At 37.6% G+C, this 11,762-nt stretch overlaps 1 non-coding gene across 1 annotated transcript; it reads right to left on the reverse strand.

Moving 5' to 3' along the window:
- Positions 1-9,557: 9,557 nt before the first annotated feature.
- LOC113707517 (small nucleolar RNA R71) lies at positions 9,558-9,664 on the reverse strand. The gene has a single exon (XR_003452245.1). It is a non-coding gene; the product is annotated as a small nucleolar RNA R71 (small nucleolar RNA).
- Between the last annotated feature and the right edge of the window lie 2,098 nt (positions 9,665-11,762).

Raw genomic sequence — 11,762 nt, forward strand, 5'->3', positions numbered from 1 at the left:
CTTGTCTTGCTCCACGTCAGCCAAGAGAAACCACAGTGCCTTGTCTCCATTTGCAGCTGAGAGAAACACTTTGTCTTGCCTCCATTTCCAGCCGAGGAGAAAGTAGGAAGGTGAGCTAACTTCCACCTTGAGTTGTAGCAGAAAAAAAGGTAAAATGGCTAGAAACTTCAACCTTTCTATATACTTTAGAGGGATTTGGATGCATGTTTGGTTTGAGGTTGGATTGAAGTAGAAACTGGAAGTGGAAACTGTTTCATAGCTGGAAATTTCCCAGCTTGGACCGAACTAGAGATGACTATTTTTTTTTCCAGATTTTGGCTCCTGTTTTGCTGCAAGTTGCTAGAAAATCCTTGAATCCCTTTTGATAGATGAATCTTGGTGAAATAATAGAATGCATGTGAGCATGTGGCCGCTGAAATTAGCCGTGTGTTAAGCATATTATGGACAATCTTGTTCCACAGCTTTTCAATCGAAATTTTGGAGAAGATTTTACTAAGAATGTATGATATATGTCTTATTCTTGCTTTGCATGATATATATAGTATATTTGCCTTTGGATTTAGTAGGAAGTTGATAACTTAGATGGAAAAAGCTTGAACGGCTGCAAATCTTGCTTGACTGGCCGAGTGAGGGAGAGAGAGAATTTTTCCAGTTTCTCGCTGACTTTTGGCTAAAAAATTTCAGATTTTTGTTCAATATACTTTATAACTCATCAATCTTTACATGCATGTTGGGTTTGAGTGAAAAATAAAGAGTTTTGTTGGAGGAAAGTTCATTTCGCAAACTGCCTTCTTGTTGGAAATTTTTCCAGCTTTGGAACCGTAGAAGAGGCTTGAGTTTTGTGCTCTTAGATGCAAATTTCTTTGCTGAGTTTTGCTGGAATGCCTGATTAATACCTTATATTATGTTACAAGCCTATCATTGTGTGATTTATGGTTGAAAGTGAGTAAGTGGGGTGCAGTTTTGGTGAGAAAAGTGAAGAGAGACTTGCTGGAAATTTTCTTGTCTGAACCATAGGGTGAAGCTGTGTTTTCCAGCTTGTGGCTTCCATTTTTGTTGAAGTTTTTCAAGGAGATACATGCTTTATAGTTACTTCATGATATATTGCATGATTTATGCCTGAAAGAAAGTTGGGTTTTGGGTTAAAAATCCATGCACTTGCATGTAACCTGTTTTGGAGGAAACTTCCAGCCTTGAACCAAGGCTAAACTTCAGTCCATAATTCGAAAATTTGTTGCTATTTTACTATACAATCATGTGAGATACTTTGTTAAAAGTTATTGTCAAATTTTGGTGTGCTAAATCCAAAAGTTATAAGGGAATTGGAGTGGTAATGCTGGAGTTTCTGCTTGGAGCCCGAGAGTCACCATAATCACCATTTTCTTTCGAGATTTAACACTAAAATATTGGCTGTAAGCTTGCACACATTGGTTTATTGAACTTTTAATGTTTTAATCAAGACATGCATGAATAAATTCACTAGTTTTTGGAGAAATTTTGAAATAATCTTGATGACAAATTTCTATCACAAGAAGTAGAGAGTGAGGGCAAGCTTTCCAACCTTATTTTCAAGAATTTGGTTGCAAAAACTATATACCTTTTTACCTCCATGTTTGATAACCCTTTCAAAAATAATTTTATGTGTTATTTCACTTATTTTGACTAAGATAATTTAGTCGTTTGGACAGAAAGTTAGTTTTGTCGAAAGGTCGAGTAATTGTAGCTTGGGTATGTCTCAAAAGTCGGTGGTGAATTAGAAGGAAACCCTGAAGTCGAGGCATAGCTGTCCACTTGATTGGGTGAATGTTCCTTGTATATATTCATGATTAAATGTTAAAGTACGGTTGTGGCTTGTTGCTTGGTGAATTGATGGATATTATTCACTGATAAAAGGTGAGTGTGTACTTTATTGTACTCGATCTACTTACTTTTGGAACCATCAATTGTTTAACTGCTACTGTTAATTGTGCACGACTGTTTTGGGCCCAAAGCCCAACAACGGTCTACCTATTCGAGCCAGCAACATGCTCGGTCAAGTAGGCTGATAGTCCTTGGGTACCGTTTATTGGTATACTCAAGTATGACCCATCGAAGTGATCACCGAACACTGGAAGGAGAATGTTGGGTACTATTACTTGGGAAATGACACTGAATCATTAAACAGGAGCAAGTGTTGCGTCTAGAATCGGACAAGAGCAACCTCTATAGCCTGTATCAGTATCATATCCTTTCACATTGAATGTGTTACTTGTTTTAGATAGCTAATTGATCTATATATATATATATATATATATATATATATATATCATGCTTTATGATTGATTTGTGATTGCTATGGTTATTTTGGGATGGATGGGTTCACTTGGAACCTCACTGGGCATCAGCTCAACCTTTCTAGTTGTTTTCCTTACAGGAGTGGAAGCAACCTCTATAGCCTGTATCAGTATCGTATCCTTTCATATTGAATGTATTACTTGTTTTAGATAGCTAATTGATATATATATATCCTTTCATGCTTTATGATTGATTTGTGATTGCTATGGTTATTTTGGGATGGATGGATTCACTTGGAACCTCACTGGGCATCAGCTCAACCTTTCTAGTTGTTTTCCTTACAGGAGTGGAAGACAGGTGTGTGAGAAGCTGGTAGTATAAGTTCGAAACTTGAAATTCTACGCTAGTGAATCTTTTGTATTTGAAGTAAAGTCATGCAGACTTATTATTTTGAGGAATGTACATATTAATTGATATAGTTAAGATAACTCTTGTTTTGGCTGGGGAAATGTAAGCGTGATTGGATTGTCAGTAGTTAATCTAAATTAATGATATCTCTGAAGTTAATATAAGTGAGTGAATCCTGATGAGAGTCAGGCAGACGGTCCACTAAACCCTAGGGTTCGCCCTAGGGTGAGGTGGAGTCGTCACAATTTACACTTCATTACGAGTATAATTTCAACATATACTCAACCTCTTATAATAAAGTACACTAGTAGGGTGGAAATGTATATAATAGTACCTAATGCTCACAATTACTTAACAACTTATTATTATCCCTTTAACCTTTTCATGTAGTGGTACTATTAGAATCAAGGTAGGGTTTTCGTTGCAAGTGATTTTAGATTATGGTTTTCAACCCCATATTCAATGATGTTAAATACACCAAAGTCTCTAAAAAATAGTTTTGTCAATGGATGTCCTCAATTGTCGTATGTTCTTACTTGTACAATAAACACAACATCATATTTGTTAAAATTTGTCCAAGGCACTCAAGTCCTAGAATAACATGTTTAAATTTAACATTATTCACCTTATTCAAGACTCTAGACACAATGACTACACTATATATGGGTGAGGGAAGTTTAGAATGGACAACAAAGGAGGGAACCAGGCAAAAATGCTAGAAAGTGGAGAAATTTCCAATTTTGTGATGAATTTTAAAAAAATTCTACAAAAAGGGTGATTTTGGTGAGATATTCCGCAGGGGGGCGTTCGCATTCGCGAAACGCGAGCTCTACAAAGCTCGCATTCGCGAAATGCGAGCTCTACAAAGCTCTCGCATTCACGGAATGCGAGCTTCCCTTTCCTTGAACCATTGGACACCTCCCTTTCCTTTATTTTGGACACCTCCCTTATTACTGCAATAAATAGAAAGACCAGACATGTAAGCATCGACAAGACTTACGTTTAAATTGAAATTTAGTATATTTGGAAACCTTATTTAAGAATAATGGTGTCGTATTTTAGTGACATACTATAGAGAGATAATATGTTGGAAAAGTAAAATTTTGGTTGGACAACAGTGTTTAAGAAATAATATAAAAATTTTCTAAAAAATGGGCAACCCATTCACATAAATTTGTAGGAGTTCAGCTACAGTAATCTACGTACTAATAACTGAGAAAGAAATGAAAAATCGAGAATATTCCAAAAAAATCCAGGTTTGAGTAGTCAATACCTGAAGTTGGAAATTGAAAAAAAAATGAAGACCATGAGAATTTAAAGAATCCAAGCTTAAGAAATGCCGGAGCATTAACCACTGTACAGGACCAAACATTATTTGCAACCCAAATTAGTGGTAAAAGAACTAATATCATTCACTGATTCACTATATTCACTATATTCCTCACTGAGCTCGCATTCCCAGAATGCGAAGACCCCCCATTTGTAGAACAACCTTCAAAAACCGCCCCAATTGTAGAACTTCTTTGTTTTTTCATCATAAACTAAGAATTCACCCTAGAAAGTGCCATAGAAGTGGTACAGTCCAGTTTCCGGAAGGGACAGGGGAAGTTCTAATTTATGGTTAACTACTTGTAAAATCTCATAAACAAGATGTACTTATTATGTGGAGATGGATAAAAATAGTGACGAAATATCACAATTTTATTGAAACAATGTTGCATATAAGATTAGGATTTTCAACCATGAATTATAAATTATAAATACAAAATTGAAACAGACCATATGCTCTCTCCTACACTCACTATGTTTGCTCTAATGATGGAATAATGCACAAACTTGGTTGATTCAAAAGCCTATATATAGAGGTACAAATGACCATTCTCATCATTGATTATTGATAAAGCTCATTGAATCTTGCTCCTTGATAAGATAACTCTTATCATGAATCACTTGTTTCAAAAAATGTACTTACATAGTAAAAAATGTATATAATTTATTTATATGAAGTTTTCCATATATGTAAAAGATAAGTTCATTAATCACTTAATTTAGATTCATGACTTCAGTTATATGTAATTCATTAATTAGGTTCATGACTATCTGTATATGTACTTAATTTGTCCTCTCATACATGTACGATACAATATATAATGTTATATTTATTTGCCTATTACATTTATATGGTCAACAAGTAATTAATCTAACATGTTACACTATTCAGAACTATAACCATTCCTACCCTTTCCCTTACTAAAAAGGGCAGTAACCTTAACCCTGTTAAACGAAACTGTAATTTATTGTAAACTCTTGCTTGTCATGTGGTGTTTACAGGTTTTTGGTTTAAATTTGGATTTGTGAGATATTTGATAAAACTTAAGAATCATTAAAAGTATAAATCAATTGTTCATGGATTTTGTATCTCTACAACCATTTGATTAGTTAGGAGTTAGGTATTCATCTATTCAAACTATAGTTCACAGGAACATTGTTTGTTCACTGATGTAACATTTAAAGAAAGAAACAAAAGAAGAAATGATTGAAATAGCTAGTCCTTCAATTTTTTTAATAGAATCATTTAGTAACTTTAAGCTTCTGAAATGCTATATCTGCTGCAAAATCCCAAATGAATAGCTTTACTTTCAAATAAATCAATGTGTTTTTGCCATACACCATGCCCCTCTACAAACCTCCTATAATAACTAGTCCACCTAAGAAAACCTCTTAGAGCTTTTATACTAGTAGGAGGAGGCAAAGTCGGCATTGCCTTAATTTTATCTGGATCAACACGCACACCTGCATTAGTCACTATATGCTGCCTCAATCTTATCTGGATCAACACGCACACCTGGACTAGTAACTATATGCCCGGAATACTGTACCTTGTCTTGGCCAAATGAAGATTTATACATCTTTGCTTAGAGAGAGTGTGTTCTAAAAGTTTCAAGGACAATAGAAAAATGATGCGAATGAGTTTGATAATCCGGTTGTCGATCAAGATATCATCAAAAAATACAAAACAAATTTTTGATGTATGGCTGAAATACAGAATTCATCAAAAGTTTGAAAGGGGGCAAGTGCATTTTTCAAGCCAAAGGACATAACAAGAAATTCATATAAACCAGAATGAGTTCTCGATGCAGTTTTTTGAATGCCAGCAGGATCCGTTTTTATTTGGTGGTATCTTGACCTTAAGTCTATTTCTTAAAAGACATTTGCACCATTTTGTTCATCTAGAATATCACATGGGAAATTTGTCCTTGATGGTTGAACTGCTTAATTGTCATTGGTCAATGCGAATTTGACTAGAAGAGCTGGTGATCCAAAAGACTCTGGCATTTCTCTATAATTCTATAAGATAATATTTTTCACGTGTCTGTGAATTTTAGTCTTCTCTAAATGAAGATATGTGTATGGAGCAAATTTGAATGGTTTGGCATCTAATTTAAGGGGAATTTGGTGGTCTTGAATTCTTGACGGGGGTAAGGACGTAAGGTTTTAGGTTCAACACATTTTTTTTATTTAGTATAATTGCATTATTTGCCAAAAAATTTTATTCTACAATTAAACTACTATTTTATTTCTTATGCACAACTCTAACTTAAATTAGACACTCATAATACTTACTTAAACTTAGATAATTAAAGTTACATAATTAACTTGATTGAGAATTAAATATTAAAACAAATAACAAAATTAGTTTCATAATTTAAATCACATATTTCTGATGATTTTAGATAGTTTAAATTTGCTAAATAATTAGTTGCAAAAGGTCTTCCAAAAAGTTAAAAAAAAAAGAGGTAAAAAATTAAGCATATTAAGTTGTTGTGTCGCACAGCAGATTAAAAAGAAAAATTTAATACAACACGCCGAGCTCTTTTTATAAATTGGTCAATTTATAAATATTGGCACGGGTACCCCTTTTTTTTTAGAAAAAAAAAGTTAAAACTAATAATTTGACCCACACGAGGAACATATATTGAGAAATGCCCCATATTGTAGCATATTTTTTTAAATTTTCATTTTTGGGCAATACTCTAAAAAATTTGCCCTCTTAAATGATTTGTAAAATTTTTAAATGTTTTGCAAAATTTGTCCTACCAATGGAAAGTAAAAATTTAACCAATTTACATATATTTTCCGTTTAGTGCAAAAAAAGATCAAGGTTAACAGAAAATTAAAATAATTAATCAATTGCTGCAATTTAATTAAAGTGATCCGAATTTTGGGCATAATTTACTGTGAAGTTAAGATATTTGTTCCAACATAAGATTTAATGATTACCCAAACCAGTCCATTCTATTATTATTATTATTAATTTACAAATATGACAACAATACGAAGATTGACCCAATACTTGGATTTCTTGGGTTCAAATTCCTCTTTCTTTTCCCATTTCTTAAATTTCACCCCTTCTGGGACTAGGGAATAAATATTTTTTTTTTAAAAAGGAAGATTGACCTTTTCATTTTATGTTTTAGTGCACATAAATATTGAGTAAACAAATTAGGTAGGTACTCGTTTTTTCTTTTTTCTTTTTTGAACCGTTTAATCTTGCAGATTGATAGGTTACATTTTAGTGGGTATTTTGGGCATTATTGCATAGTTTATTGACTATGTATTTTCGTTAATTGGGTGGATTCTACTGATATTTTGTTTTGGTGCTAATTGCAGGAACGGTTGTTGAAAAGTGCTTAAATCCAACTTTTAGAAGATTCCTCGGACGTGGGGCCCGTTTGAGAAGCTGAAGATACCTAATTGTAATAGATTTTGTTTTAATATTTTTCTAGGGAGTCTGGCTGCAATTTTGAAGAAGTAACAGTTTTTCAGCTATTGTGGGGGGATGGTATTTTATCTCTCTCGCGCGGCTTAGGTTCCAGGGAGAGTTTTCTTTGTTTTTTTGGGAAAGGACACTGTGCGCCGCATCTTGGCAGAGGGGAAGAGAGAGCAGCAGACATTAACCACTCTTGTGGACTTTGGTGATTCCTGTGAATTTTTCTATTAGCCTTGACCGAATTGTAGAAGAAAACAATTGAGAAACCTTTTCTCCCGTATGTCTTCTACTTAGCAGTCAGGAAAAGAGACAAGAGGGCCGCAATTGTTGACTTTGTATCTTGCTTTTTCTATCTTGTGTGAATTGATTGAAACAAAACCAAGCAAAGCAACCTCTCGTATGTTGTTTTTGTGAGGAAAGAAAGAAAGCAAAAAGGAAGCCGCCGTTGTTGACTCTTGTACGATTGGGCTGCACATTTGCAGGAAACTCGGATCCCTTGCTCTTGTCTTTTGCTCTTGACCAAAAGGTCAGATACGGTGACTTCGCCCGATTTTCCACGCGCGGCCTACTCTCCACTAATGGGGAACTAAACCCCTAATTCTAGCCGAGGGATCAACTGACGAATTGGTTCAACGTTTACTGTGAGATCTAAACCGTTTTTAATTATTTTCTTCATTTATTGGTATTTACATGTTCCTTGCTTTTAATCGCTATAGCCTTGTGTATGATTGATTAGTGCGCAATAGTTAATTATTCATATAGGTTATTTTGCTATATAGGGGTAATTGAATCCGTAATTGTTCGTTACCTCTATCCCAGTAGCAACTGGTATAATTGGATTTATGTCAGGGGAATATATGATTTAGCTTAGATAAACCCTCGTAGCGTGTTTATTGGTTAGGATTGGGTCTTTCTAATTATTAATGCAATCTGGAAATTGAATCCTACGGTCGTACCTAGGGTTGTTTTTGGGTTAGAGAAATAGCTAACGGTCGTACCTTAGCTATCGATAAATTACGGAAGGGTTGGTTGTTTAGCGCGTGCGAGACAACTATAACCAATCTATTGGTAAATGTTGGAATTATCCATGAATCAATGATCAGTGCATGAACCATTTCTGAAGTATACCCTTGGCTAGAGTTTCTCTCATTTATTTCTTTTAATTAATTCTTTTCTACAGTTAATTTGTTTAGTTGGCATTCGATACCAAAACCCCCCATTAATCTTGACTTCAAAAGGAAACAAATATCTCTCCAGTCCCTGAGGAGACGACCCTGCTTACCACTGTCTACTAGTTAGGGACTTCAGTTAAATAATTAATTCAGGTATATCGGATTAAGCAAACTCTTCAGGAACAGGGTGAATCAAGTAACCCATTGCACACCTAGAGTCCCTGCTCCAGTACTCGAATTGACTATTGACTGCTTTAGGTGGTAGTTAGGCTTTATTTATTATTATTGCACAGGTTCGGCACCTGTCAATTTTTGGCGCCGTTGCCGGGGACTGGCGTTTGAAGTATTTGCTTCTTTTTGAATTCAGTGTTTATTTTGTTTTATTTTATTCTTCTTTTTCTTGGTATTTTTGCTAGTTTATGCCCCGTTCTTTTCGTACAGGTGACTTGGTATACGATCCTGAGGTTGAGAAGGCAGCGCGTAGGCGACGGCAAGAGACCAAGAGACGAAAAGAAGGGCACTTATTTTCTGCAAACGAGTCAGTAAGAGACGAATTTAGCATGGCCAACACCCAGACATTGAGGGAGCTGGCTACCCCGGAGCTGACTCATCAGCCCTTGTGCATCACGTTCCCAACTCTGGCTGAGAATACCTCCTTCGAGCTGAAATCGGGATTGATTCAACTCCTACCATCGTTCCATGGCCTTTCTGGCGAGGAACCCCACAAACATGTCAAGGAGTTCGAAGTAGTTTGCTCTAGTATGAAACCTCCTGCGGTCACTAAGGAGCAAATAAGACTTAGAGCTTTCCCATTCTTTCTCAAGGATGCAGCGAAGGATTGGTTATACTACCTACCTGCAGGTAGTATCACCACGTGGGCACAATTGAAGAAGAAATTCCTAGAAAAATTTTTCCCTGCATCCCGGGCTGCGAGTTTGAGAAAGGAGATATGCAGCATCAAGCAGTACTCCGGGGAGTCCTTGTATGACTATTGGGAAAGGTTCAACAGGTTGTGCAAGAGATGCCCACAGCATCAAATTAGTGAACAACTGCTGATTCAGTACTTCTATGAAGGACTCCAGTCAACTGACAGGAGTATTATTGACGCTGCGAGTAGAGGAGCCCTGGCGAACAAGACACCGAGGGAAGCGTGGGACCTTATTGAAGCCATGGCAGAAAATTCTCAGCAGTTCGGCTTCCGTGAGAGCAATCCTACCCGTAGAGTCAATGAGGCAGAGACGTCATCCGTCCAGTAGCAACTGTCAGAGTTGACGTCGGTCGTCAGGCAATTGGCCATGAGAGACACACCGCGAGCGAAGGTGTGTGGAATCTGTACTAGCATGGACCACTGCACGGATTCGTGCCCCATTCTGCAAGAGGACGGGGCGGAACAGGTAAATATGGCCGGAGGCGTGCCCGCGCCCCGCAGGCAGTATGACCCGTATTCCAACACATACAACCCCGATTGGAGAGACCATCCCAATCTCAGTTATGGGAACAGGCAACAAGGTTCATTCCCGAATCGTCCACCAGGATTCTACCAGCCTTGGCAACCAAAACCTCAACCCTCATCCTCCAATACAGGAAGCTCCTTGGAGGACCTAGTCAAGAACCTGGCCACGACTACTACCAACCTGGCCGCAACTACTACACAGCTTCAACAGGAGATCAGATCCTTGGCCGCGAAAACCGAGCAGCTCCAGCAGGACACCAAAGCTGACAAGAAGGACCAAGATGTTCGAATAAGTCAACTGGCAACTACCATCAACCGCTTGGAATCTCACGTTTATGGGAAGCTGCCATCGCAACCCGAGGTAAATCCCAGGAATGTAAGTGCCATGACGCTGAGGAGTGGCAAGGAGCTGGAAGAACCTAAAGTGAAGAATTCAAAAAGCAAAAGCGAGGAGGATATAGAAAAGGAAATTGAGGAGGAAGGACGTGTTCGTGAAGATCCTAAGGTAACCTCCACCTCTCCAGTCACTATTAGCTCTAACTTACCCCCTTTTCCTTGCAGGTTGGAAAAGACAAGGAAAGTAGAGAAGGAAAAGGAACTTTTGGATGTATTCAGGAAAGTAGAGATTAACATCCCCCTACTGGATGCAATCAAGCAGATACCGAAATATGCCAAATTTTTGAAGGACTTGTGCACCCACAAGAGGAAGCTAAGGGGAGATGAACGAGTGGCGGTGGGAGAAAACGTGTCAGCTATACTCCAGACTGGAGCCTCCCGTTTGAGATAATGTGTGACGCAAGTGACTACGCAGTGGGGGCGGTGCTGGGGCAACGGATTGGTAGAGCTGCACATGCAATCTACTATGCATCGAAGGCGTTAAATGGAGCTCAGCTCAACTACTCTACAACAGAGAAAGAATTGCTAGCTGTGGTTTTTGCATTAGAAAAATTTAGACCTTATTTGTTAGGTGCAAAAATAACAGTTTTCTCTGATCATGCAGCCTTGAGATACTTGATGACGAAGAAGGATGCTAAACCAAGGCTCATCAGATGGATCCTGCTTCTTCAAGAGTTTAACTTGGAGATTAAAGATAAAAGTGGGGCAGAAAACTTGGTTGCTGATCACTTGAGCCGCCTACTTGCTCATAAGGAGGAGCCACCATTGAGGGAGGCATTTTCAGAGGAACAACTACTTGCTGCGAACGCGTCTGTACCCTGGTATGCCGATCTAGTAAACTTTTTAGTGACTAATCAACTGCCTGCAGGGTGGCCGAAGGCTAAGAGAGATAAGTTAAAGAGTGATGCCAAATATTACATTTGGGACGACCCGTACCTTTGGAGGCAATGTTCGGATCAAGTGCTCAGGAGGTGTGTAAGTGCAGGTGAATTTCACTCCATTCTAAATTTTTGCCATTCATTTGCATGTGGAGGGCATTTTGGGCCCAAGCGAACAGCTCGCAAAGTGTTAGAGAGTGGCTTTTATTGGCCTACCCTGTTCAAAGATGCTTATTTATTCTGTAAATCCTGTGATAGGTGTCAAAGGGTAGGGAATATGTTTCGTAGGGACCAAATGCTTCAAACCCCCATGTTATTTGTTGAAATTTTTGATGTTTGGGGGATAGATTTTATGGGTCCTTTTCCCTCATCTTTTGGTTTCCTATACATTTTACTCGCTGTAGATTATG

Source organism: Coffea arabica, chromosome 8c (genome assembly GCF_036785885.1).
Source record: "Coffea arabica cultivar ET-39 chromosome 8c, Coffea Arabica ET-39 HiFi, whole genome shotgun sequence".
Classification (NCBI taxonomy): domain Eukaryota; kingdom Viridiplantae; phylum Streptophyta; class Magnoliopsida; order Gentianales; family Rubiaceae; genus Coffea; species Coffea arabica.